Source organism: Primulina eburnea, chromosome 14 (assembly GCF_022965805.1).
Source record: "Primulina eburnea isolate SZY01 chromosome 14, ASM2296580v1, whole genome shotgun sequence".
Classification (NCBI taxonomy): domain Eukaryota; kingdom Viridiplantae; phylum Streptophyta; class Magnoliopsida; order Lamiales; family Gesneriaceae; genus Primulina; species Primulina eburnea.
The window spans coordinates 17,881,506-17,906,376 of NC_133114.1; the positions used below are offsets into that span (position 1 = coordinate 17,881,506).

The 24,871-nt window shown below is 36.1% G+C and overlaps 1 long non-coding RNA gene across 1 annotated transcript; it reads left to right on the forward strand.

The window, feature by feature from the left end:
* Nucleotides 1-12,752: 12,752 nt before the first annotated feature.
* Nucleotides 12,753-13,271, forward strand: LOC140811059 (uncharacterized). Its single transcript, XR_012113433.1, has 3 exons — nucleotides 12,753-12,984; nucleotides 13,072-13,113; nucleotides 13,229-13,271. It is a non-coding gene; the product is annotated as an uncharacterized lncRNA (long non-coding RNA).
* Nucleotides 13,272-24,871: the final 11,600 nt, after the last annotated feature.

The window sequence follows — 24,871 nt, forward strand, 5'->3', positions numbered from 1 at the left end:
GTCTCCAACTCCTTGCGCAGCATCAGCTCATAGAGATGACCTTCCTTGAAGGCATCCACCTCTGCAGAAATCTTTAAGTGCTCGCGCACTTCTCTCAGTTGGGCCATCCGCCTGAACGAAGTAACCCTTCCTGAGTTATACAGGAGCTCGAGCTCCAGTAATTCTTCCCAGTAGGTAAGACTAGCATAGAAAACTTTGTCTTCCATAGCAGCTTTCTGTGCTTCCAGCGAAAAAGGATCAACGTTTGAACTACTTGCTCCTGCCATCTTTGAGTATTTTCTGCTGATGCTTGTGACTAACTTCTCTACTCTTATTTATAGGCCAGGTCAAAGAAGATGAAATTGGGAAACATTGATGAAGTTATTCAGTCAGTTGTTCAGGAATTTTCCAAAGTTGATCACTCTGCTGATCAAATCAATCCGGAGGTCACTATTGAATCTGTACAACCTGATCTATCTTTTGATCCGGTTCACCCCACTAATGAGCCAGACAGTTTAATCAATCATCCTGAAGAGGCACCAACTTCAGTGCTTTTATCATCTGCTGAACAGAACCCTTCTTCATCACCTCAGGATTTAGATGAAATCACTGCTGATGATATTCCAGTTCAAGGAGAAATAACTGAAACTGATATTTCAGTTCAAAATGTTATTGAATCAGTCTCAACTGATCAAACTTTGGTCATTTTTGAGCACATCTCTAAAGAACAAGGAACATCTTATCAGTCTCCTCCTTCATCTTCTTCAGATGTTGCACTTATCTTGGAAGAAGTTCAGCACCTACAGAATAATATGGAGCAAATGATCTCTACCATCTCCAAAATTCAGAACACACAACTATCTCACACTCTAAAGCTGGACCATTCACATGCATCCAACTTAGAGAAAATGAATAAACTTCAAGCCAATATGGACTCCCTTATCCAAACTGTAACAGATATGAAGAAGGGACTCATCAACTCTTTCTCTACAAATCAGGATGTAAACAGTCAAAGAATTGGGCGACTGGAAACCTCTGTTTCAAAGAAGATAGAATTACTGCAGACTTCTTTCACCACTATGGCCACAAGTAACTCCTCAGATGTAAAACTTCTATCCATCGATGTTAGAAAGCTCTCAGACAGAATGGAGGTATTTGACAAAAAGGGGGAAAGCAGCTGAAGCAACTGATATCATTTGTCCAGTTATTTTATGATTCAGTTGTGCTGAAGAATTAGTTGAAGAATTAATCAGATTATTATTATCAACTGATATCATTTTCTCAGACTTTATATTATCTACAAGGAACCCAGCTATTCTATGATTCAGTTGCGTAATCTATTATCAACAAAGAGCTGAGTTAAATCTCTTGGTTTTGTCAAACACCATAAAGGGGGAAATTGTTGGAAACTAAATTCTGGAGTTTGACAAAAACAGAAATCAATCGATTAAATCATCTAATACGCGAAAGCAAATTCGGCAGCTGATTCGGTAGTTGGACTTATCAACTGAAATCAGTTAACACAAACTGATCAGTTGAGAACTGATCAGTTAAAACAATCAGCCGAAAATATTAAAATCTCTCAACTGAAGATACCTCGGGAAAGATCATATCAGCAACTGAATATGGAAAGTCGCACCTCGATCACTACAACATAGAACAATGTATTTCGGCTATTGCATTTAAGACGCCGTATCACAATCAATGAAGAGAACATTTGTAGTAGCCCGAATTCTAAATTGGGTAATTTAACGGATTAATGGTGATTAAGAAGGTTTAATGTGTAATTTTGACCGTGGTCATGATCGGAAGGACCGAAGATGGTTCGGAAGCAACGAAGGGTTCGGAAGATCCGAAGTGGGTTCGGTGGATCCGATCATGAGGTGTCAAGAGTTGATCGACACGTCAGTTTGCATGCAAGTTCGGAAGGTCCGAAGTGTCGGTTCGGAGGATCCGATCATAGTTCGGAGGATCCGAAGTGTAAGTTCGGTGGATCCGATCATGAGGTGTCAAAAGCCGATGGACACGTAAGAGTTCGGACGTTCCGAAGAGGGTTCGGACGATCCGAACATGGCCTATAAATAGTGCTCGGATTTCCTCATTTTGACTCGCCAATTCAGAGAGTTCCAGAGCATTTCAGTCGTTTCTGACAGGTTCTAGTCTTTTTCCGAGGTTCGGGCACTAGCGGGGAGCTGCTGGTCTTGTAGCGGAGCTGTGCTCTAGTTGGGAGCTAGCGGCATCAGCGGGCTAGCGACGGACGAAGGTTTGGAATTTTATCAGTATTTTATCTCAGGATTATCTAGTTAAGTCTGGTAGATAAGTTTAGTGATGGTTTTCACTTGATGAATAGGCTTGGATTAGACCTGTTGTCTGGTTGTTCCAGTGGATTAGGATTGCTGTGATAGAGGTACGAAAGTACTATCCGAGATATCCTGGTTGAGTATACATTCATATATGTGTTGCATGATTATGTGGTGCATTGTTATATGTCATATGATGCATGCTATTATGTCACGTTTATTACTGCACGTTGCATTTCACGTTGAGCCGTATCTCCTTCGAGATAGCCTTTGCTGTTGAGCTGTATCTCTTTCGAGATAAGCTATATCTTGGGGCCGCTCAGCCCTGTCTTGTGGACGCATGGACACCGAGAGTACACAGTGGCCGACGGGTCGGGAGGGCTTCGGTGGTCCGGGACATTTTAGGTCCACGTCCGTCTTGTAGTGGATGCAGTGACCCAGAGGTGTACCGCGCGGCACTATCCACTTGGCGCCTCTAGACTGAGCATTGTTGAGATCCTTTCCTTTGTGACTCCTGTTTCTTGACTACCCCGGTATCATGATCATAGCATGTGCATTTCATATAGGTCTGTATACTCATACTTTTGTACTGGGCGTTCTTATCGCTCACGTCCTCGGTGTTGTTTATTCTTGGACACCCCATTCCCTCGGGGCAGGCCTCAGGTTGGATGGCTCAGGAGGAGCAGGAGGACGTCAGTGAGTAGCCGATTGAGTTTAGTTTATCGGTATTGTTTTGTTTCGTTTTGGTTGTACCGGATATTTGATTTGAGTTATTCTAGATTTCGATTGGGTTGTATAACTATTGTCTTTGGCCGTATTTCCGCTGTTATCTCTGATTATTGTTGATTAGGTTAATTGCATGCTTAGTTCTTGCTTAGTAGGTGATTCTGGAACGGGTCACTACATTTATGGTATCAGAGCATGCTTGCGATTTTGGGATAAAGATATGCGTATGATTTTGGGATATAGATTCTGTTTTGGGATTCCGTTGACCAATTTACTAGTTTCCTCATTCTATGTTGTAGCGATGGCTGGCCACTTTGGTGACGAGAGTAGTCAGGGGAGTGTAGGTCGTTGGGGTGATCAGGACGGTAGTAGGCGTCATCGTGATCGTGAACATCGTCATCGTCGGGATGGTCCTAGGCGTTTTGAGTTGCATCGTTTTCTTCAGATGGGGCCTAAGCCTTTAGTTGGCGGTGAGACTCCCGATGATGCAGAGGATTGGTTAGAGCGCATGGAGAGTTGTTTCCGCGCATTCCAGTGCACCGAGGAGCAGAAGATAGAGACCCTTAGTTTTCTTCTCGAGGGCCGTGCTCGCAAGTGGTGGCGATCGACTTCTGCGCCGATAGTCCAGTCCCAGGGTAGGGTGACTTGGGCCGATTTCCGTGCGGCTTTCATGCAGCTGTATTTTCCTCCAGCCCTTCGCCAGGCGAAGACGATTGAGCTCCTGAATCTGAAGCAGGGTAGTATGTCTGTTGATGAGTATCAGCAGAAGTTCTTCGAGTTGTTGCCCTTTGCTCCTCATATTAGTGGCAGTTCTGAGGCTAAGTATGACCATTTCCTCCAGGGGCTTAATCAGGAGATCTTTGATCGTGTCACAGTCTGTGATAATCCTACTTCGTATGATGGATTAGTGAACCGGTGTCGCCAGGCAGAGATCAGTCTTCAGCGTGGTAGGTCTATTCTTTCTTCCAGACCTTCGAGTGCTTTGAGTCCTCGATCTCAATCGTTCAAGAAGTCTGGTTCTTCTTCTTCTGGATCTGGATCACGGTCTAGCGGTGATTTTCGCTTTGATAAGAAGAAGGATTCTTGTGTGCATTGTGGGAAGAACCATCCTTCGGAGCAATGCCGATTAGCCGCAGGAGCTTGTTTTCAGTGCGGAGAGATGGGTCATATCAAGAAGTATTGTCCTCAGTTGCGAGGTGGAGCAGGATCTGGTTCCGGATCTCAGACGACTGTTCAGCAGAGGAGGCAGGGTCAGGCAGGGGGTAGTTCGAATCTTCGACCTCGTACCCAAGGTCAGGTTTTTGCGCTGAACCAGGATCAGGCTGCAAGTGAGTCAGGGAGAGAGTCATAGCAGGTACTTTTTGTTGATGCGGTAGTCCTGCTTTTGCTCTTATTGATACCAGAGCATCCAGAGCTCCTCTGAGTTGTACTGTAGTTGTACTATGGATGTGTGTTTGTGTTTTCCGTTGTAATCGAAATATCGGTTGTATTCAACAATAATTGAGAGGTAATAACGATGTTGTTATTTCGTTTTGTTCATTCTCTACGCCTGATTTCGAGGACGAAATCCTTTAAGGGGGGGAGAATGTAGTAGCCCGAATTCTAAATTGGGTAATTTAACGGATTAATGGTGATTAAGAAGGTTTAATGTGTAATTTTGACCGTGGTCATGATCGGAAGGACCGAAGATGGTTCGGAAGCAACGAAGGGTTCGGAAGATCCGAAGTGGGTTCGGTGGATCCGATCATGAGGTGTCAAGAGTTGATCGACACGTCAGTTTGCATGCAAGTTCGGAAGGTCCGAAGTGTCGGTTCGGAGGATCCGATCATAGTTCGGAGGATCCGAAGTGTAAGTTCGGTGGATCCGATCATGAGGTGTCAAAAGCCGATGGACACGTAAGAGTTCGGACGTTCCGAAGAGGGTTCGGACGATCCGAACATGGCCTATAAATAGTGCTCGGATTTCCTCATTTTGACTCGCCAATTCAGAGAGTTCCAGAGCATTTCAGTCGTTTCTGACAGGTTCTAGTCTTTTTCCGAGGTTCGGGCACTAGCGGGGAGCTGCTGGTCTTGTAGCGGAGCTGTGCTCTAGTTGGGAGCTAGCGGCATCAGCGGGCTAGCGACGGACGAAGGTTTGGAATTTTATCAGTATTTTATCTCAGGATTATCTAGTTAAGTCTGGTAGATAAGTTTAGTGATGGTTTTCACTTGATGAATAGGCTTGGATTAGACCTGTTGTCTGGTTGTTCCAGTGGATTAGGATTGCTGTGATAGAGGTACGAAAGTACTATCCGAGATATCCTGGTTGAGTATACATTCATATATGTGTTGCATGATTATGTGGTGCATTGTTATATGTCATATGATGCATGCTATTATGTCACGTTTATTACTGCACGTTGCATTTCACGTTGAGCCGTATCTCCTTCGAGATAGCCTTTGCTGTTGAGCTGTATCTCTTTCGAGATAAGCTATATCTTGGGGCCGCTCAGCCCTGTCTTGTGGACGCATGGACACCGAGAGTACACAGTGGCCGACGGGTCGGGAGGGCTTCGGTGGTCCGGGACATTTTAGGTCCACGTCCGTCTTGTAGTGGATGCAGTGACCCAGAGGTGTACCGCGCGGCACTATCCACTTGGCGCCTCTAGACTGAGCATTGTTGAGATCCTTTCCTTTGTGACTCCTGTTTCTTGACTACCCCGGTATCATGATCATAGCATGTGCATTTCATATAGGTCTGTATACTCATACTTTTGTACTGGGCGTTCTTATCGCTCACGTCCTCGGTGTTGTTTATTCTTGGACACCCCATTCCCTCGGGGCAGGCCTCAGGTTGGATGGCTCAGGAGGAGCAGGAGGACGTCAGTAGAACATTTGCCCAAAGGAATATTGAAGAATCAATCAACGGATACATAAATTCAAAGTTACCGTTGAAAGACAAGTCTATAAATATGACAAAAGAGCAGTTGAAGAACAACAACGATCTATCAATTTCAAACTCGCTATTACTCTGTCAAAATCTCAGTTCACTCTTATTAGACTTATTCGTAGCAATCAAGGATACAAGTTGAGCAAACTAGCACTCTGTAATATTGATAACTCAACAAGTGCTAAAGTTCAGTTACTTACAGAGATCATTGTATTATACTAAGAGTTTCAGTTTAGGAAATAGATAAGTCCTAACTGAAGTGGGTCTGTACAAGTGTTGTACTCGATCTAAGTCTTTTAGGCTACGTTTGGTTGAAGGATAGAGTAAACTAATGATTAGTACGTAAATGATAAAGAAAATGATTGTGATAGGATTGTAATATATGGTGTAAAATAATATTATGTTTGGTAAGATTTTTAAGTGTAGGATTATTTTGAATTTTTTGATGAAAAGACGAATTTGCCCTTCCCCTTCGCGACGGCGACAGTGGCGGTGGTGGCCGGCGGTCGGGCGGAAATGGTCTGCCGGAAAAGGTCGGCGGGTGAGAGGGCCCGAAACGTCGCTATTAGCGACGGATTTGCCGGAAATGGTCTGCCGGAAATGGACTTGCGACGGATTTACCGTCGCCGATCTTGTTTAGATCGGCGACAATTTCTGAAAAACCGTCGCTATTAGCGACGGTTTTTGAGAAAACCGTGGCTATTAGCGACGGTTTTTGAGAAAACCATCGCTATTTGGGACAGATTTTTACAAACCGGCGCTAACTTGAGTTTGAATTTAGGAGAAGGGTAAAAATGGAAAAATAGGAGGTATTAAGAGTGGGATAATTTATCACACCTAAATTGGCAGTATTATTTGTCCAACAAATAGTAGCTACAGTGCGGGCTTTTCAATTTTATCACGGGCCCTCGTATTTCCTAAAAATCCAACCAAACGGGTGATTAGCCGGGATAAAATAATCTATCCCGGCTAATCACCCGAACCAAACGCAGCCTTAGTGAATATCCTATCCTTGAGATAGAAGGGGTGACGTAGGAGTTATTCAAATCTCCGAACATCCAAAAACATATTGTGTTGTCTTTACTGCAGCCTTTCATTTTCAGTTAGATATTCTATCTTTCAATCAGTTTATTTTCCGCAACTGCTTATTCAGTTTAACTGATTGTTATTGACCGACGGGATATTTAGTTCAGTTTGTAATAAAACTATACTATCTTTTTCAAAGAACTTTTAAATTCATAGAAGTGTTTATTCAACCCCCCCTTCTTAACACTCCTTAGTCAATAACCGATCCTATCATTATAAGGTTTAGTGACAAAGTTAAAAAATAGAGGTTTTTGGACTTTAGAAATCACAGCAATCACAATATCAATCCAATAATGAAATTATTTCTCTTAACTTACTCCCCAAATTTTGCAATTATCTTGTATAGTCCCTAAATAATATTTATATCCTTTGTGTTTCGCGACATGCACTTATAACACCTATAATACAATTGTAATTCCTTCTAATCCACTATGATGCCCAAAAATTATTAATTTGACGAATCTTACTTTCTCATCAAAATTGCTAATAATCATATTTCTCGTTTCTCCTAGGACATCCTCATACTTACATATCTGTCTAATTTCTTCAATCGCAATTCCTCGTGTGACCCTTAATTGGTAATTTACTTGATGACTTCATTCAAATAGACCTTTTTTATTTTTCAGTAAATTGCAACCTAAATCTCAAAGTTCTCGGATTATTCGATTAAGCCTAACTTATCGCCTTCCTAGCTCCTCAAACTATCGAATTTAATGTAAAACGGCTCCCATAGATTTTGAAAATTGCTAAAATGACCCCATAATTCTCCTAAAATTGCAATCAAGACCCAAAAACTATGGAATTCTCTAATTCAGCCCCAAAATTTTTCTCATTGGAGCCCTCCAAGTTTCCAGATTCATTCGAGTAAGCCCCTATATTTTTTAATTATATAGCCAAATCATCCTCGATATTTCCGAAAACTTGCAACTTAGTCCATCAAATTATTATCATTCAGTCCCTATATTCATGATTCCTTAAAGTTCAACCCATACTATCCAGTTCGAAATTCTCTTCCTACACAATATAAAGTTCGAAACATACTGTCCAAATTCAATTCGCCTATACTTAATCCTAGTCAGTGCAAAATTTCGAGATACACAAAACCAAATTCTTCTCACGTCTCTGAAGCGTAATTGTACACACCATCTAAACCACGTAACCAACTTGCATTCAATTTAGAAAAAAATGCAACTTCTAATTTTCTATAAAAGCGTTAAGAAAAAATTCAGTGTTTAAGTTTAAAGCAGTAAAAACTCACAAACTTGAAGCGTGACTTCTTGAACTTCTCGGAGTGGCAGTAACACAACCCTTTGGGGATCCTTCGCTCTGATAAAAACTGAAACGTCCTCCATTACTTTTTTAACTTTAAAACCCTACTAATTTTTTTTATATGACCTCAATTTCGAAATTCGCCATTAAATAACTTAACATTTTCATAAATCAAAATAATTTAATATTTAAAATCCCAAGTGCATAGCCTAAATCTTCAATTAAAAAAATTCAACATCCACCTCTTAACATTATCGAAACTATCCTCCAAATAAAGCATAAAAATCTCTAATCAAATCGTTAACAACATCTTTTAAAACTTTGACTATTAAGCTAATGCGGAAAATAAATGTCCCTCGTGAGTGTACTGTCGTACTCGATCCACTCTAGTGTCAGCGCCTCATTCAATATCATTATTACCTGCAACATTTAAATCTAGTGAGTCTAATGACTCAGGACGTTCTAAACAGGAGTAACAAATAATATATATACAAACACATGCATTAAAATCATATTTTTATTTAAAATAACTTGTAAGCCTAAATAAATCGTCAAATCGTAAAGCTTTCAATCATTTATCATTTTGGGTGAAGTTTGATCCTTGAAAGTGACTAGTCTTTTATCCTCGAGTCGACTGATCAGTCTTAGCTCACCGTTGCGCATGGGGAGGGGCACTAAGCACCGACGTAAAATGAAAATACAATCGTTGGGCTCTCTCTGTGGCTTTTTTTCCCTTAAACAGGCTCCCTCTGAGGCCTTCTCCCTGAGCAGACCACCTAGGGACCCTACTGACCAGCCCTGACCCATTTAACCAGCCCCTAGCCCAAGCCACAAGTGCTATCATGAGCCGCGGCCGAGACTTGAAAACTAGGCCTCCAACTCGGCGAGGACTCCGAGCCCGAACCCTCCTGACCCTCATTGGACCACCCTCGACCTATCCTAGACCACCCTAGCCAAGCCCTGACCCTCACGTTGTAACCGACCGTGGCTTGCAATCTATGCGCAGGGGAAAATTCCATGTGATCATGGACTCTTCCATATCGACAAACCACGGGTCCCAGCCCTACTAGGACCCTCCCAGACCCTGAACCGTGAATCACAACGAGCCCCAGCCCAACCCTGACCAAGCCCTTGGCGCACAACCCTCCTAGCCGAATCGGGTGACTAGGAAAACTAGGCGTGTCCTTCCTTAACCAACTCGATTCCAACCTTCGTTTCAACCCAATAGCGTGTCCTTAGGAATCATAGCGTTAAAGAAACAAGCGTAAAAACATCAAAACTTTGAAAATAATCGTTATATCGTTAAACCCACCGAACGTAAATATTTTTCATTCAAAATAAATCAAATCATGCATAATAATGTTTTAATGATGTGTCAAAGGATTTAGATACATGCCTTTGCGTTTTAGAACGCTCGAATACACGATCTTCGGCATGGGGCGCGAGGAAGAATGAACGGGCGACGAAGACTCCTTGTTTTTCCTACTTCAAATTTTCGAAATTATTGTGTGTGCTGTGGATGGCTGAATTGTGTCTCCAATGCCTAGGTTTTCATTTTTATAGATTTTAATTTGCATGATTATAGGCTTGGGTTTTAGGCTTTAATGTTTAAGAGCAATTGGGCCTAGTCAACATAGGTGAATTGAGCCAAATAACACCTATTTAATTGAAAAATAGAAGTTCATAAAAATCAATTTTCAAAAATAATGCTTTTGGTATTTTAAAAGTCTCTCGTTTGTCCAAAACCGACTTCCCGGAATAAATCGTGCTCGTCTCGTAAAATAATTTGAACTCTATCATTTTTAAAAAAAAATTAATCATTTTTAATCATATTAAGAAGCTTTGAAAATTTTATCGAAAAACATTTATTTTATTTTGGTAGTCTCCGGTCTCTTTTCCCCAGCCTATTATAGAATATTCGGGCAAAATCTTCAATTCTCATAATATCATGTCATTTAATCATATATTATGCAACACATAAGCATTTAAAATCAATTAAGCAAAGCGAGTAAGCAATTTAAATCATGCAGTTTACGTTGGACTGATTTTTTGGGCGTTACAAAATTACTTATAGTTTCTATTGTTTTTTTTCTCAATTTTACCCTTTTGTTTTTTTTTTTAATTTAATATTTTCAAATATCAATTTAGTTCCTCCATAATTTGTCAAATTTCACTTTAGTCCATCAATAATGATAAAAATGATTGTACACACACGCATCGCGTGTGCATATTAACTAGTATATTATTATACAAGAGTTCGATAGAAATATGGATGATAAGCTAGTTGAATTAGAAAGTCGTAAAATTTGGAAACTCCGAACGATGGTATTATAAAATTCCCCTGTCAGACATATCATGTAATTAACAACTTGTGTGTTTGTATCATTGAAATAATTATCTAAATATGATAAATTTTGTTATTTTCAAATTAATGGTTTTCCTCATCTAAAAATTTAAAATATACGTAAAGATAAGATTTAATTTAAAACAAAGCTTATGATTTTTCTTACAAAATACCTTCGGCTACAAAAAAAAAATTAAGCCTAAGTAATAATTAAAATTTTAAAATTAGTAAATAGTTTTAGGAATAAAAAATTAGCTTAATTTGAAATATTTGTGCATTTTTTAGTCGTTAAATGATTAAAATTTACATTAGAAAAGTTTTTTTTTATTATCAATTAAAGTCATATTAAATATTCGAGATAATATTTTTCAAAGCTTGAAATTTTTTTTATCGAGGGGCACTTGCGGCATATAATAAAATAAAAAAAATATATTAAATATGACTCATAAACCTGATACCTCCGACCTCGTATCGAAGTTGATCTACCATGGACAATTAATTATCAGATTTCAATGACTCCAATGTTCAAAAATCCTAAAAAATTGGAAACCGAGACCTATGATTAAAAATTTTATATAAAAAATATATATAAGACCGTCTCCAAATTTTATAAGATATATATATATATATATATATTTATATATATATATATATATATATATCTTAACCAAGTATCAATTAAAAAGATTAATTTTTACCTCAAAAATATTTTTTTTTTAATTTCAAATATGGATGAAATCAATCTTTATCACAGATTAAAAAATTTATGGCTCAGCCAATAAAAAACGAGACTTGTTGATCTAAATACTTACATAATTAGAACTTTAAAAAGATTTTACCAAATCTAAACCACCAATTAAAAAAAAAGCACTATAAGTACGTTTCCTGTTCAAAGAGTCCTACATGCATTCTTCTTTTTTCCTCGTGTTATCCTTGTTATAATAGAAGAAGCAGGCCACAGAGTACATAGAGCCGCCGTTTTGGGATTCTGAAAAGTGAATTTTCGTGCGATTTTGGCGAGTAAAAAAAATCAATGGGTTCTGAGAAGATGGATTCCGCAGAGAAGATCACCGAGGGAAAAAGTAGCAGCGGCATAAAAAGTGCGTTCATCAAGAGGCGTGATTGTTTGATTAAGAAGGCGAGTGAATTAGCTATTCTCTGCGGTTCCGAAGTCGCCATTATCGGATACTCCAACGACGGGAAGTTGTTCGAATATGCTAGTTCCGAGTACGCCCTCTATGCTGCTATCTTCGTTTCTCATGAGAATTCCTTTTCTTGATAAATTTTGAATGTCGTCAACTTTTTTATAATGTTTTCAAGCACGTTTTGTAAAATTAATTAGATTCACAGAATTTTTCTTATGCTTTTTTCTGTACAAAAAAAAAAAAAAAAAAAAAATATATATATATATATATATATATATATATATATATATATATATATATATATATATATATATATATATATGGGATAGGTAGGCCTGATTGGGGTTCTATACGTGGTTCCTGTTTTGATTTCGGAGGTCAGGAAAACAAAAGAGTATGGATTCATGTGGTAACAAAACTAATTAATTAAAGTTTATTATTTAACAATTATACTATAACGTTGAATTTGATTTTTATAAAGATCAAATTTACAGTTTCGATTATGATTTCGGTAAGGGCCTCTAACTTTTAGGAACCGGTACCAAACCGGTTTGTAAGTTCTGAGTTTTGGTTTTGGTTTTTGAGAGAAAGGTTTAGGTTGCGGTTCACGGTTCTTTTGGAACTGTGGTTGAGTCTAGCTAGGGGTGGGTTAGGCCTTAAAGATATTATAAAAGCTGGTTATTTATAGTAAATAATTGTCTTTGAATACACATGGCTGTTGTTTTGTTTTTGTTTTTCGAGTAAATTGTTTGGATTCTGAGAAACCGAAACAAGCTAATCTGTCGAACGCTGATTCTCTTGATTACTGCAGCATGGTGAAAATAATGAAGAGATTCGAAGAGTGCCAGCGAGTTAAAAAGGGTGTTCCAGAGGTACATGTGATGCTTAAAATTTGACATATCTATGGACTTTTAATCCTTCCACATATTCATTATATGTATCGGATTTAATATGGTTGGTTCTCTTAACAGAGGGAGGAGGATGTTCTGAGAGAAGAGATGGAAATGCTCAAACAGAAGGAGGACCAGTATGTTTTCTCAAAACAAATGAGATTCTTGTATTTTTCGAAAATCCGTGTTGTGTTGTGTCTTTCCTGTTAATTTGCAGGCATGTGTTGGGGAGGGATCTCAATAGCATGACTCGCGAAGATTTGCAAGAACTCGAACAACAACTAAACGAAGGGCTATTGTGCATCAAGGATAGGAAGGTTTGTCCTTTAAATTAGACTTTGGACTTAAAACAAAACGTATTACTCTTTCAATGCTAACAATAAAAGACAATGCTACGGTTTCAGGAGGCAATATTGGTCCAGAAACTTCAAAAATCAAGGGATGATGTATGCATGCAGATTAATCTCTTATTTTTTGCATAAATATACCAGCTGATTTCTTATACAGGTCCTGGAGGAAAATTGAAAAACATTTGTCCCTTTTTTTTTAATTTTATTGCAGGAGCTACAATCCATGAAGGAGAATGTGACTTTACGCCAAAAGGCATGTGTTGCTAGCTCTCTCATTTCGAGTTATTGATGTGAATATATCTAAGTAAGTAATATGCACTGGGGCTTAATATGATTCATAGGTTGAAAACCTTGAAAGGCTTTGTGCCCCGATCAGCTATCAACAACCACTTCTTCTCAACTTCGAGCTCGGACAATTAGGCGTCGCCAGTCCCCAACTAGCTTGCGATACTAGCACCGGAGATGCAGACTTAGTGGACACCACCTTGCAATTGGGGTAAGACATTTTCTCCGAATTTTCGGCCTTTTATGTTCCTGTTTTCCTACTACGAGTATTTGTTTCTTGCTTTCCGTACGTGTAGGCCTTTAACTTCCAAGGTTTGTGGAAAAAGGAAAACTCCATGCGAGGGAAGAAGAAGCAATAATGCCGATACTTTTCTTTCGTTATAGGACCAGCCGGCGGTTTATTTAATGTTTGCAAATGGTTGAAAAAAAATGATTATGAACTTCATTTTTTTTATATAAAGTTGTGAAACTTTATATAAAAAAATATCTATAATCACTTTTTGAATATTTACAAATGCTACCTTGCTTTGAGCATTTGTGGTTTATATATAATTTTTGGTTTAGTTATTCTATATTTCTCATCGCATATATGGTTTTTGGGAATGAATAAAACACAGATGATTAGTTTTATGGACTTGCAGTCTCCTCTTTAAAGATCTCTAATGAATTTTATGGAATATATTGATTCTCCCCTTCTGGATCCCCAAGTTCGAAGCAAGTTTCTGCATGTGTAAATATATTAAGTTAATTGATTGAATTATGAGTTTTGGTTGGTAAATATTGTCATGGAATTGATAACTACATCGAGCTGATTCACCACATTTCTATTTTCTTGAAGTTATAAAATTCTTAGGATAAATTTGAAACGTTTTCCACTATTTTTTTAACTTTAAAACCCTGTTAATTTTTTATTTTATTTTTTTGTAGAACCTCAAATTTCGAAATTCACCAATAAAACAACTTAACATTTTAATAAATCAAAATAATTTAACATTTAAAATCTCAAGTGCATAAAAATCCCTAAATCGTCAATTAACAAAATTCAACATCCACCTCTTAACATGATTGAAACTATCCTCCAAATAAAGCATAAAAATCTCTAATCAAATCATTAACAACATCCTTTAAAACTTTGACTGTTAAGCTAATGCGGAAAATAAATGTCACTCGGGAGTGTACTGTCGTACTCGATACTAGGGATGACAATTTCCTCCGAACCCGTTGGAGGATCTGATACCCGACCCGAATAGAAGAGGGCATGTAGATTTTAGACCCAATTAAATAATTGGGTAATCGAATATGGGGATATTTGGGTTTGAGTATGGAGGCGGGTTTGATATAATCCGACCCACACCCGATCCGAATACCCGTTTAAATTAATATATATATATATATATATATATATATATATGTATGTATATATATATGTAGTATTTATATTTATTTATATTAAAGATTCGTCTTTTCAAATCTAAGTAAATCGATACTTTTTCTTTCTCTCTCTTTCACTTTCATTTTTACGTTTCAAGGTTTTACCGCTCTTTTATTTTTCATTCAATTTCTCATCTTCTCCACTCGTAAGTTTATTTCATGTTTGACTTCAAAAATTGAAAAATACTTTATTTTTGTTGAATTGCGGAATTTTGTTCAACTAATATAAACTATTTTTAATATTTTATTATTTTTTCTATAAAGTTTATTTTGCAAATTTTTATCTTTATTAATTTTTCTTATTGTTCATTTAAATAATTTTTTAAATATTCATAACTTCATTGAAACAATTTAAATTTGACAAAATTTAATTGTATATGATAATAGGGTATTTGGGTAGGATATGGGTATCCGATAATCCGATGGGTATGAGGATGTGGATGAAATTCAATACCCGATGGGTATGGGGATGAATGTAGTAAATGGGTATGTGATGAATGTATGAAATCCGACCCATACCCTACCAATTGTCATCCCTACTCGATACACTCAAGTGTCAGCACCTCCCTCAATATCATCATCACCTGCTGAATTCAACTCTAGCGAGTCTAATAACTCAGTACGTTCTAAACAGAAGTAACTAATAATACATATACACGCACATGCATTAAAATCATACTTTTTATTTAAAATAACTTGTAAGCCTAAATAAATCGTAAAACTTTCAATCATTTATCATTTTGGGTGAAGTTTGATCTTTGGAAATGACTAGTCTTTTATCCTCTAGTCGACTGATCAATCTTAGCTCACCATTGCGCATGGGGATGGGTACTAGTGACCGACGAAAAATGAAAATATGATCGTTGAGCTCCCTCTGGTGCCTTTTCTCGTAAATGGGCTCTCTATGAGGCTTTCTCCCTCACGATATTCTCAAAAATCATATATCATATCTTGTATGTCACAATCAATTCACATTCGCCAAAATATTTTTCTTTTTCTTTTTAATCATAAAATATCACGTCCTTTACAAATTTGAAAAATAACATTTCGAGCAGTAAAAATTTCATATCTTTACCATAAATAAAAAAATATCATATTTTCATCATAAACGTTCAAAAACATCATTTAACATGTGTTATGATCCTTCGGAACGATGCCAATCCTTTTCGTACTACCTAGATGTAAAATGACTGTATTGCCCCTGGATGTAAAATTCCTCGATTTTGATTTTTTTTTTTTACTTTCATTGACTCTAGACTATCACAAATAATTATTTAAGTTTAAATTTAATTTTAATATTTTTATTTAAAGTAAATTCAAAAAGTTTTTGATTTATTCTATTTACTAATTTGTGAAGCGTTTAATTCCCGAATTAATTCAAACTTTAATATATTCTTACCAAATTTTAAACATAGACTTTTATTACCTAAACCACCCTTCTGAACCATGAATCGACCCCCGTGGTCCATGGTTCCCTTTTCTTTTTTCCTAGACCTAACTCGAACCTAAGCTAATTCCATCAAACCATCTTTCGTTTTTCTCGAACCACACCCAAGACACCACGAGCCAACCCCTGACCAGAGCACCTAGGGACCCTACTGACCAGCCCTAACCCATTTAACCATCCCCTATCCCATGCCACAAATTCTAGCATGAGTTGCGGCCGAGACTTACAAACTAGGACTCCAACTCGGCGAGGACTCATAACCAGAGCCACCACCAGAGCCTGAACCCTCTTGACCCTCACTGTACCACCCTCGTTCTAGCCTAGAACACCCTAGCCAAGCCCTGACCCTCACGCTGTACGTACCGATCGCGGCTTGCAATCTATGCGCATGGGAAAAGTTCATGCGATCATGGACTCTTCCCTATCGACAAACCACGAGTCCTAGCCCTACTAGGACCCTCCCAAACCCTAAACCAAGACTCACACCGAGGCCCAGCCCAACCCTGGCCAAGCCCCTGGTGCACAACCCTCCTAGCCGAACCAACTTTGCAATCTGGTGACTAGGAAAACCCTAGACGTGTCCTTCCTTAACCAACTCGATTCCAACCTTTGTTTCAACCCTTAATGACTCTTTTATCGTCACTTAAACACTTCCTATTGGCAGCGTGTCCTTAGGAATCATAGCGTTAAAGAAAAAGTGTAAAAACATCAAAACTTTGAAAATAATCGTTATATCTTTAAACCCACCGAACGTAAATATTTATCATGAAAAATAAATCAAATCATGTATAATATTGTTTGAATGATGTGTCAAAGGATATAGATATGTGCCTTTGTGTTTTAGAACACTCGAATACTTGATCTTCGGCGTCGGGCGCGAGGAAGAACGAACGAACGACGAAGACACCTTGTTTTTCCTATTCCAAATTTCAAAATTATTTTGTGTGAATTGTGTGAAGTGGATGGCTGAATTTTTTCGCCAAAGCCTAGGTTTTCATTTTTATTGATTTTAATTTGCATGATAGGGCTTGAGTTTTGGGCTTTTAAGTTTAAGAGCAATTGAGCCTACTCAACATAAGTGAATTGAGCCTAATAACATCTATTTAATTGAAAAATAAAAGTTTATAAAAATTAGTTTTCAAAAATAATGCTTTTGATATTTTAAAAGTCACTCGTTTGCACAAAACCGGCTTCTCGGAATAAGTCGTGCTCGTCTCGTAAAATAATTTGAATTTTATTATTTTTAATCATATCAAGAAGCCTTGAAAATATTTTTCGAAAAATATTAATTTTATCTTGGTCGTCTCCGATCTCCTTTCCCAAGCCTATTATCGAATATTCGGACAAAATATTCAATTCTCATGATATCATGTCATTTAATCATTTAGTCATGTAATCATACCATTAACCATATATTATGCATCACGTAAGTATTTAAAATCAATCAAGCAAAGCGAGTAAGCAATTTATATTGTTTGCATGCATGTGGTTTACGTTTGATTGATTTTTCGGGTGTTACAAATCCTCCCAACTTAAATAGATCGTCCTCGAAATTTTCCTAGTCTTGACTATTGAAATGTTTAGGCTCCATTATTTACTTCATACTCAATCTTACCGACTTAAATTTCGCACCATATCACGCTTCCGCTGCGTACTCTGATATAAATATACAATAAATTTTGTTCAAACATACAATATATAAAAATATAGGTAATATTTTCAAAAAAAAAGTTTTCGGGTCAACCAACGACCCAACCCGAAACCCATCTAACCTGGCACTAACCCGAACCCAATCAACCCGAACCCAACACGAACCCGAAAAAACCCCAACCCGAACTTGATTTTTTTCGTGTTGGGTCGTGTCAGGTTGACGGGTCATGTTGCATTTTGACACCGCTAACTTTTTTAACTTTAAAACCATATTAATTCTTTATTTTATTATTTTTGTAGAACCTCAAATTTCGAAATTCACCAATAAAACAACTTATCATTTTAATAAACCAAAATAATTTAACATTTAAAATCTCAAGAGCATAAAAATCCCTAAATCGTCAATTAACAAAATTCAACATCCACATCTTAACATGATTGAAACTATCCTCCAAATAAAGCATAAAAATCTCTAATCAAATCATTAACAACATCTTTTAAAACTTTGACTATCAAGCTAATGCGGAAAATAAATATCACTCGGGAGTGCACTGCCGTACTCGATCAACTCAAGCGTCAGCGCCTCCCTCAATACCATCATCACCTGCAACATTCAAATCTAGCGAGTCTACTGCTTCAGCACGTTCTAAGCAGAAGTAACAAATAATACATATACAAGCAAATGCATTAAAATCATACTTTTTATTTAAAATAACTTGTAAGCCTAAATAAATCGTCAAACCGTAAAACTTTCAATCATTTATCATTTTGGGTGAAGTTTAATCTTTGAAATTGACAAGTCTTTTATCCTCTAGTCGACTGATCAGTATTAGCTCACCATTGCGCATGGGGATGAGAACTAGACACCGATGAAAAAATGAAAATACGATCGTTGGGCTCCCTCTGGGCCTTCTCCCTCATGATATTCTCAAAAATCATATATCATATCTTTTATGTCACAGTCAATTCACATCCTCCAAAATATTTTTCTTTTTCTTTCTAATCATAGAATATCGCGTCCTTTCCATATTTGAAAAATAACATTTCGAATAGTAAAAATTGCATAACCTTACCATAAATATTTTGTATGATATATAGTCTGAAACAAACTCCTCGTGCATAGTATGATACATTTATTACATTTATGCTTGAGCACTACTTTTTAATTGGAACCGTAGATAAAACATTGTTTATATTTACTAAGACTGGCCATGCTTTATTTGTTCAAACATATGTTGATGACATAATATTTGCCTCCACTAACCCTAAGGAATAAAACATTATCTTTGAAGAATTTGTGCATTTTTTAGTCGATAAATGATTAAAATTTACATTAGAAAAGTTTTTTTTAATTATTACTATTATCAAAATAGAAATAGAACTCAATTAAAATCATAATAAATATTCGAGATAATATTTTTCAAAGCTTGCAAAAAAATTATCGAGGGGCACTTGTGTCATATAATAAAAATATTAAATATGACTCATAAACATGATACCTCACATCGAAGTTGATCTACCATGGACAATTAATTATCAGATTTCATTTTAAAAATATGTCCAAAAATCCTAAAAACTTGGAAACGTAGACCTATGATTAAAAAGTTTATAAAAAAAAATATAAGACTGTCTCTATTTTATGAGACATATATCTCAACCAATCTGATCCGTTCAACTAAAAATATTAATTTTCATCTCAAAAATATTCTTTTTATTTCAAAAATAATCTTTCCTATATTGGAACCAATTAAAACTTAGATTTCCAATTTCATGATCTTATAAAAATTAACTATTTTATGACACTACATATTATTTCTTGATAACTTTAAACATTCCTCAAATGAATTCATGCTTATAAAGTTTAGTGACAAAGTTCAAAAATAGAGGTTTTTGGACTTTAGAAATCACAGCAATCACAATATCAATCCAACAATGAAATTATTTCTCTTAACTTACTCCCCAAATTTTGCAATTCCCTTGTATAGTCCCCAAATAATATTTATATCCTTTGTGTTTCGCGACATGCACTTATAACACCTATAATACAATTGTAATTCCTTCTAATCCACTATGATGCCCAAAAATTATTAATTTGACGAATCTTACTTTCTCATCAAAATTGCTAATAATCATATTTCTCGTTTCTCCTAGGACATCCTCATACTTACATATCTGTCTAATTTCTTCAATCGCAATTCCTCGTGTGACCCTTAATTGGTAATTTACTTGATGACTTCATTCAAATAGACCTTTTTATTTTTCAGTAAATTGCAACCTAAATCTCAAAGTTCTCGGATTATTCGATTAAGCCTAACTTATCGCCTTCCTAGCTCCTCAAACTATCGAATTTAATGTAAAACGGCTCCCATAGATTTTGAAAATTGCTAAAATGACCCCATAATTCTCCTAAAATTGCAATCAAGACCCAAAAACTATGGAATTCTCTAATTCAGCCCCAAAATTTTTCTCATTTGAGCCCTCCAAGTTTCCAGATTCATTCGAGTAAGCCCCTATATTTTTTAATTATATAGCCAAATCATCCTCGATATTTCCGAAAACTTGCAACTTAGTCCATCAAATTATTATCATTCAGTCCCTATATTCATGATTCCTTAAAGTTCAACCCATACTATCCAGTTCGAAATTCTCTTCCTACACAATATAAAGTTCGAAACATACTGTCCAAACTCCAAATTCAATTCGCCTATACTTAATCCTAGTCAGTGCAAAATTTCGAGATACACAAAACCAAATTCTTCTCACGTCTCTGAAGCGTAATTGTACACACCATCTAAGCCACGCAACCAACTTGCATTCAATTTAGAAAAAAATGCAACTTCTAATTTTCTATAAAAGCGTTAAGAAAAAATTCAGTGTATAAGTTTAAAGCAGTAAAAACTCACAAACTTGAAGCGTGACTTCTTGAACTTCTCGGAGTGACAGTAACACAACCCTTTGGGGATCCTTCGCTCTGATAAAAACTGAAACGTCCTCCATTACTTTTTTAACTTTAAAACCCTACTAATTTTTTTATATGACCTCAATTTCGAAATTCGCCTTTAAATAACTTAACATTTTCATAAATCAAAATAATTTAATATTTAAAATCCCAAGTGCATAGCCTAAATCTTCAATTAAAAAAATTCAACATCCACCTCTTAACATTATCGAAACTATCCTCCAAATAAAGCATAAAAATCTCTAATCAAATCGTTAACAACATCTTTTAAAATTTTGACTATTAAGCTAATGCGGAAAATAAATGTCCCTCGTGAGTGTACTGCCGTACTCGATCCACTCTAGTGTCAGCGCCTCACTCAATATCATTATTACCTGCAACATTTAAATCTAGTGAGTCTAATGACTCAGGACGTTCTAAACAGGAGTAACAAATAATATATATACAAACACATGCATTAAAATCATATTTTTATTTAAAATAACTTGTAAGCCTAAATAAATCGTCAAATCGTAAAGCTTTCAATCATTTATCATTTTGGGTGAAGTTTGATCCTTGAAAGTGACTAGTCTTTTATCCTCGAGTCGACTGATCAGTCTTAGCTCACCGTTGCGCATGGGGAGGGGCACTAAGCACCGACGTAAAATGAAAATACGATCGTTGGGCTCTCTCTGAGGCTTTTTTTCCCTTAAACAGGCTCCCTCTGAGGCCTTCTCCCTGACCAGACCACCTAGGGACCCTGCTGACCAGCCCTGACCCATTTAACCAGCCCCTAGCCCAAGCCACAAGTGCTATCATGAGCCGCGACCGAGACTTGAAAACTAGGCCTCCAACTCGGCGAGGACTCTTGACCCGAGCCCGAACCCTCCTGACCCTCATTGGACCACCCTCGACCTATCCTAGACCACCCTAGCCAAGTCCTGACCCTCACGTTGTAACCGATCGTGGCTTGCAATCTATGCGCATGGGAAAATTCCATGCGATCATGGACTCTTCCATATCGACAAACCACGGGTCCCGGCCCTACTAAGACCCTCCCAGACCCTGAACCGTGAATCACAACGAGCCCCAGCCCAACCCTGACCAAGCCCCTGGCGCACAACCCTCCTAGCCTAATCGGGTGACTAGGAAAACTAGGCGTGTCCTTCCTTAACCAACTCGATTCAAACCTTCGTTTCAACCCAATAGCGTGTCCTTAGGAATCATAGCGTTAAAGAAACAAGCGTAAAAACATCAAAACTTTGAAAATAATCGTTATATCGTTAAACCCACCGAACATAAATATTTTTCATTCAAAATAAATCAAATCATGCATAATAATGTTTTAATGATGTGTCAAAGGATTTAGATACATGCCTTTGCGTTTTAGAACGCTCGAATACACGATCTTCGGCATGGGGCGCGAGGAAGAACGAACGGGCGACGAAGACTCCTTGTTTTTCCTACTTTAAATTTTCGAAATTATTGTGTGTGCTGTGGATGGCTGAATTGTGTCTCCAATGCCTAGGTTTTCATTTTTATAGATTTTAATTTGCATGATTATAGGCTTGGGTTTTGGGCTTTAATGTTTAAGAGCAATTGGGCCTAGTCAACATAGGTGAATTGAGCCAAATAACACCTATTTAATTGAAAAATAGAAGTTCATAAAAATCAATTTTCAAAAATAATGCTTTTGGTATTTTAAAAGTCTCTCGTTTGTCCAAAACCGACTTCCCGGAATAAATCGTGCTCGTCTCGTAAAATAATTTGAACTCTATCATTTTTAAAAAAAATTAATCATTTTTAATCATATTAAGAAGCTTTGAAAATTTTATCGAAAAACATTTATTTTATTTTGGTCGTCTCCGGTCTCTTTTCCCCAGCCTATTATAGAATATTCGGGCAAAATCTTCAATTCTCATAATATCATGTCATTTAATCATATATTATGCAACACATAAGCATTTAAAATCAATTAAGCAAAGCGAGTAAGCAATTTAAATCATGCAGTTTACGTTGGACTGATTTTTTGGGCGTTACAAAATTATTTATAGTTTCTATTGTTTTTTTTCTCAATTTTACCCTTTTGTTTTTTTTTTAATTTAATATTTTCAAATATCAATTTAGTTCTTCCATAATTTGTCAAATTTCACTTTAGTCCATCAATAATGATAAAAATGATTGTACACACACGCATCGCATGTGCATATTAACTAGTATATTATTATACAAGAGTTCGATAGAAATATGGATGATAAGCTAGTTGAATTAGAAAGTCGTAAAATTTGGAAACTCCGAACTGGTATTATAAAATTCCACTTTTAGACATATCATGTAACTAACAACTTGTGTGTTTATATCATTGAAATAATTATCTAAATATGATAAATTTTGTTATTTTCAAATTAATGGTTTTCCTCATCTAAAAATTTAAAATATACGTAAAGATAAGATTTAATTTAAAACAAAACTTATGATCTTTATTACAAAATATCTTCGGCTACAAAAAAAAAAAAAATTAAGCCAAAGTAATAATTAAAATTTTAAAATTAGTAAATAGTTTTAGGAATAAAACATTAGCTTAATTTGAAATATTTGTGCATTATTTAGTCGCTAAATGATTAAAATTTACATTAGAAAAGTTTTTTTTATTATCAATTAAAGTCATATTAAATATTCGAGATAATATTTTTCAAAGCTTGAAATTTTTTTTATCGAGGGGCACTTGCGGCATATAATAAAATAAAAAAATATTAAATATGACTCATAAACCTGATACCTCCGACCTCGTATCGAAGTTGATCTACCATGGACAATTAATTATCAGATTTCAATGACTCCAATGTTCAAAAATCCTAAAAAATTGGAAACCGAGACCTATGATTAAAAATTTTATATAAAAAATATATATAAGACCGTCTCCAAATTTTATAAGATATATATATATATATATATATATATATATATATATATATATATATATATATATATATATATATATATTAACCAAGTATCAATTAAAAAGATTAATTTTTACCTCAAAAATATTTTTTTTTTTAATTTCAAATATGGATGAAATCAATCTTTATCACAGATTAAAAAATTTATGGCTCAGCCAATAAAAAACGAGACTTGTTGATCTAAATACTTACATAATTAGAACTTTAAAAAGATTTTACCAAATCTAAACCACCAATTAAAAAAAAAGCACTATAAGTACGTTTCCTGTTCAAAGAGTCCTACATGCATTCTTCTTTTTTCCTCGTGTTATCCTTGTTATAATAGAAGAAGCAGGCCACAGAGTACATAGAGCCGCCGTTTTGGGATTCTGAAAAGTGAATTTTCGTGCGATTTTGGCGAGTAAAAAAAATCAATGGGTTCTGAGAAGATGGATTCCGCAGAGAAGATCACCGAGGGAAAAAGTAGCAGCGGCATAAAAAGTGCGTTCATCAAGAGGCGTGATTGTTTGATTAAGAAGGCGAGTGAATTAGCTATTCTCTGCGGTTCCGAAGTCGCCATTATCGGATACTCCAACGACGGGAAGTTGTTCGAATATGCTAGTTCCGAGTACGCCCTCTATGCTGCTATCTTCGTTTCTCATGAGAATTCCTTTTCTTGATAAATTTTGAATGTCGTCAACTTTTTTATAATGTTTTCAAGCACGTTTTGTAAAATTAATTAGATTCACAGAATTTTTCTTATGCTTTTTTCTGTACAAAAAAAAAAAAAAAAAAAAAAAAAAAAAAAATATATATATATATATATATATATATATATATATATATATATATATATATATATATATATATGGGATAGGTAGGCCTGATTGGGGTTCTATACGTGGTTCCTGTTTTGATTTCGGAGGTCAGGAAAACAAAAGAGTATGGATTCATGTGGTAACAAAACTAATTAATTAAAGTTTATTATTTAACAATTATACTATAACGTTGAATTTGATTTTTATAAAGATCAAATTTACAGTTTCGATTATGATTTCGGTAAGGGCCTCTAACTTTTAGGAACCGGTACCAAACCGGTTTGTAAGTTCTGAGTTTTGGTTTTGGTTTTTGAGAGAAAGGTTTAGGTTGCGGTTCACGGTTCTT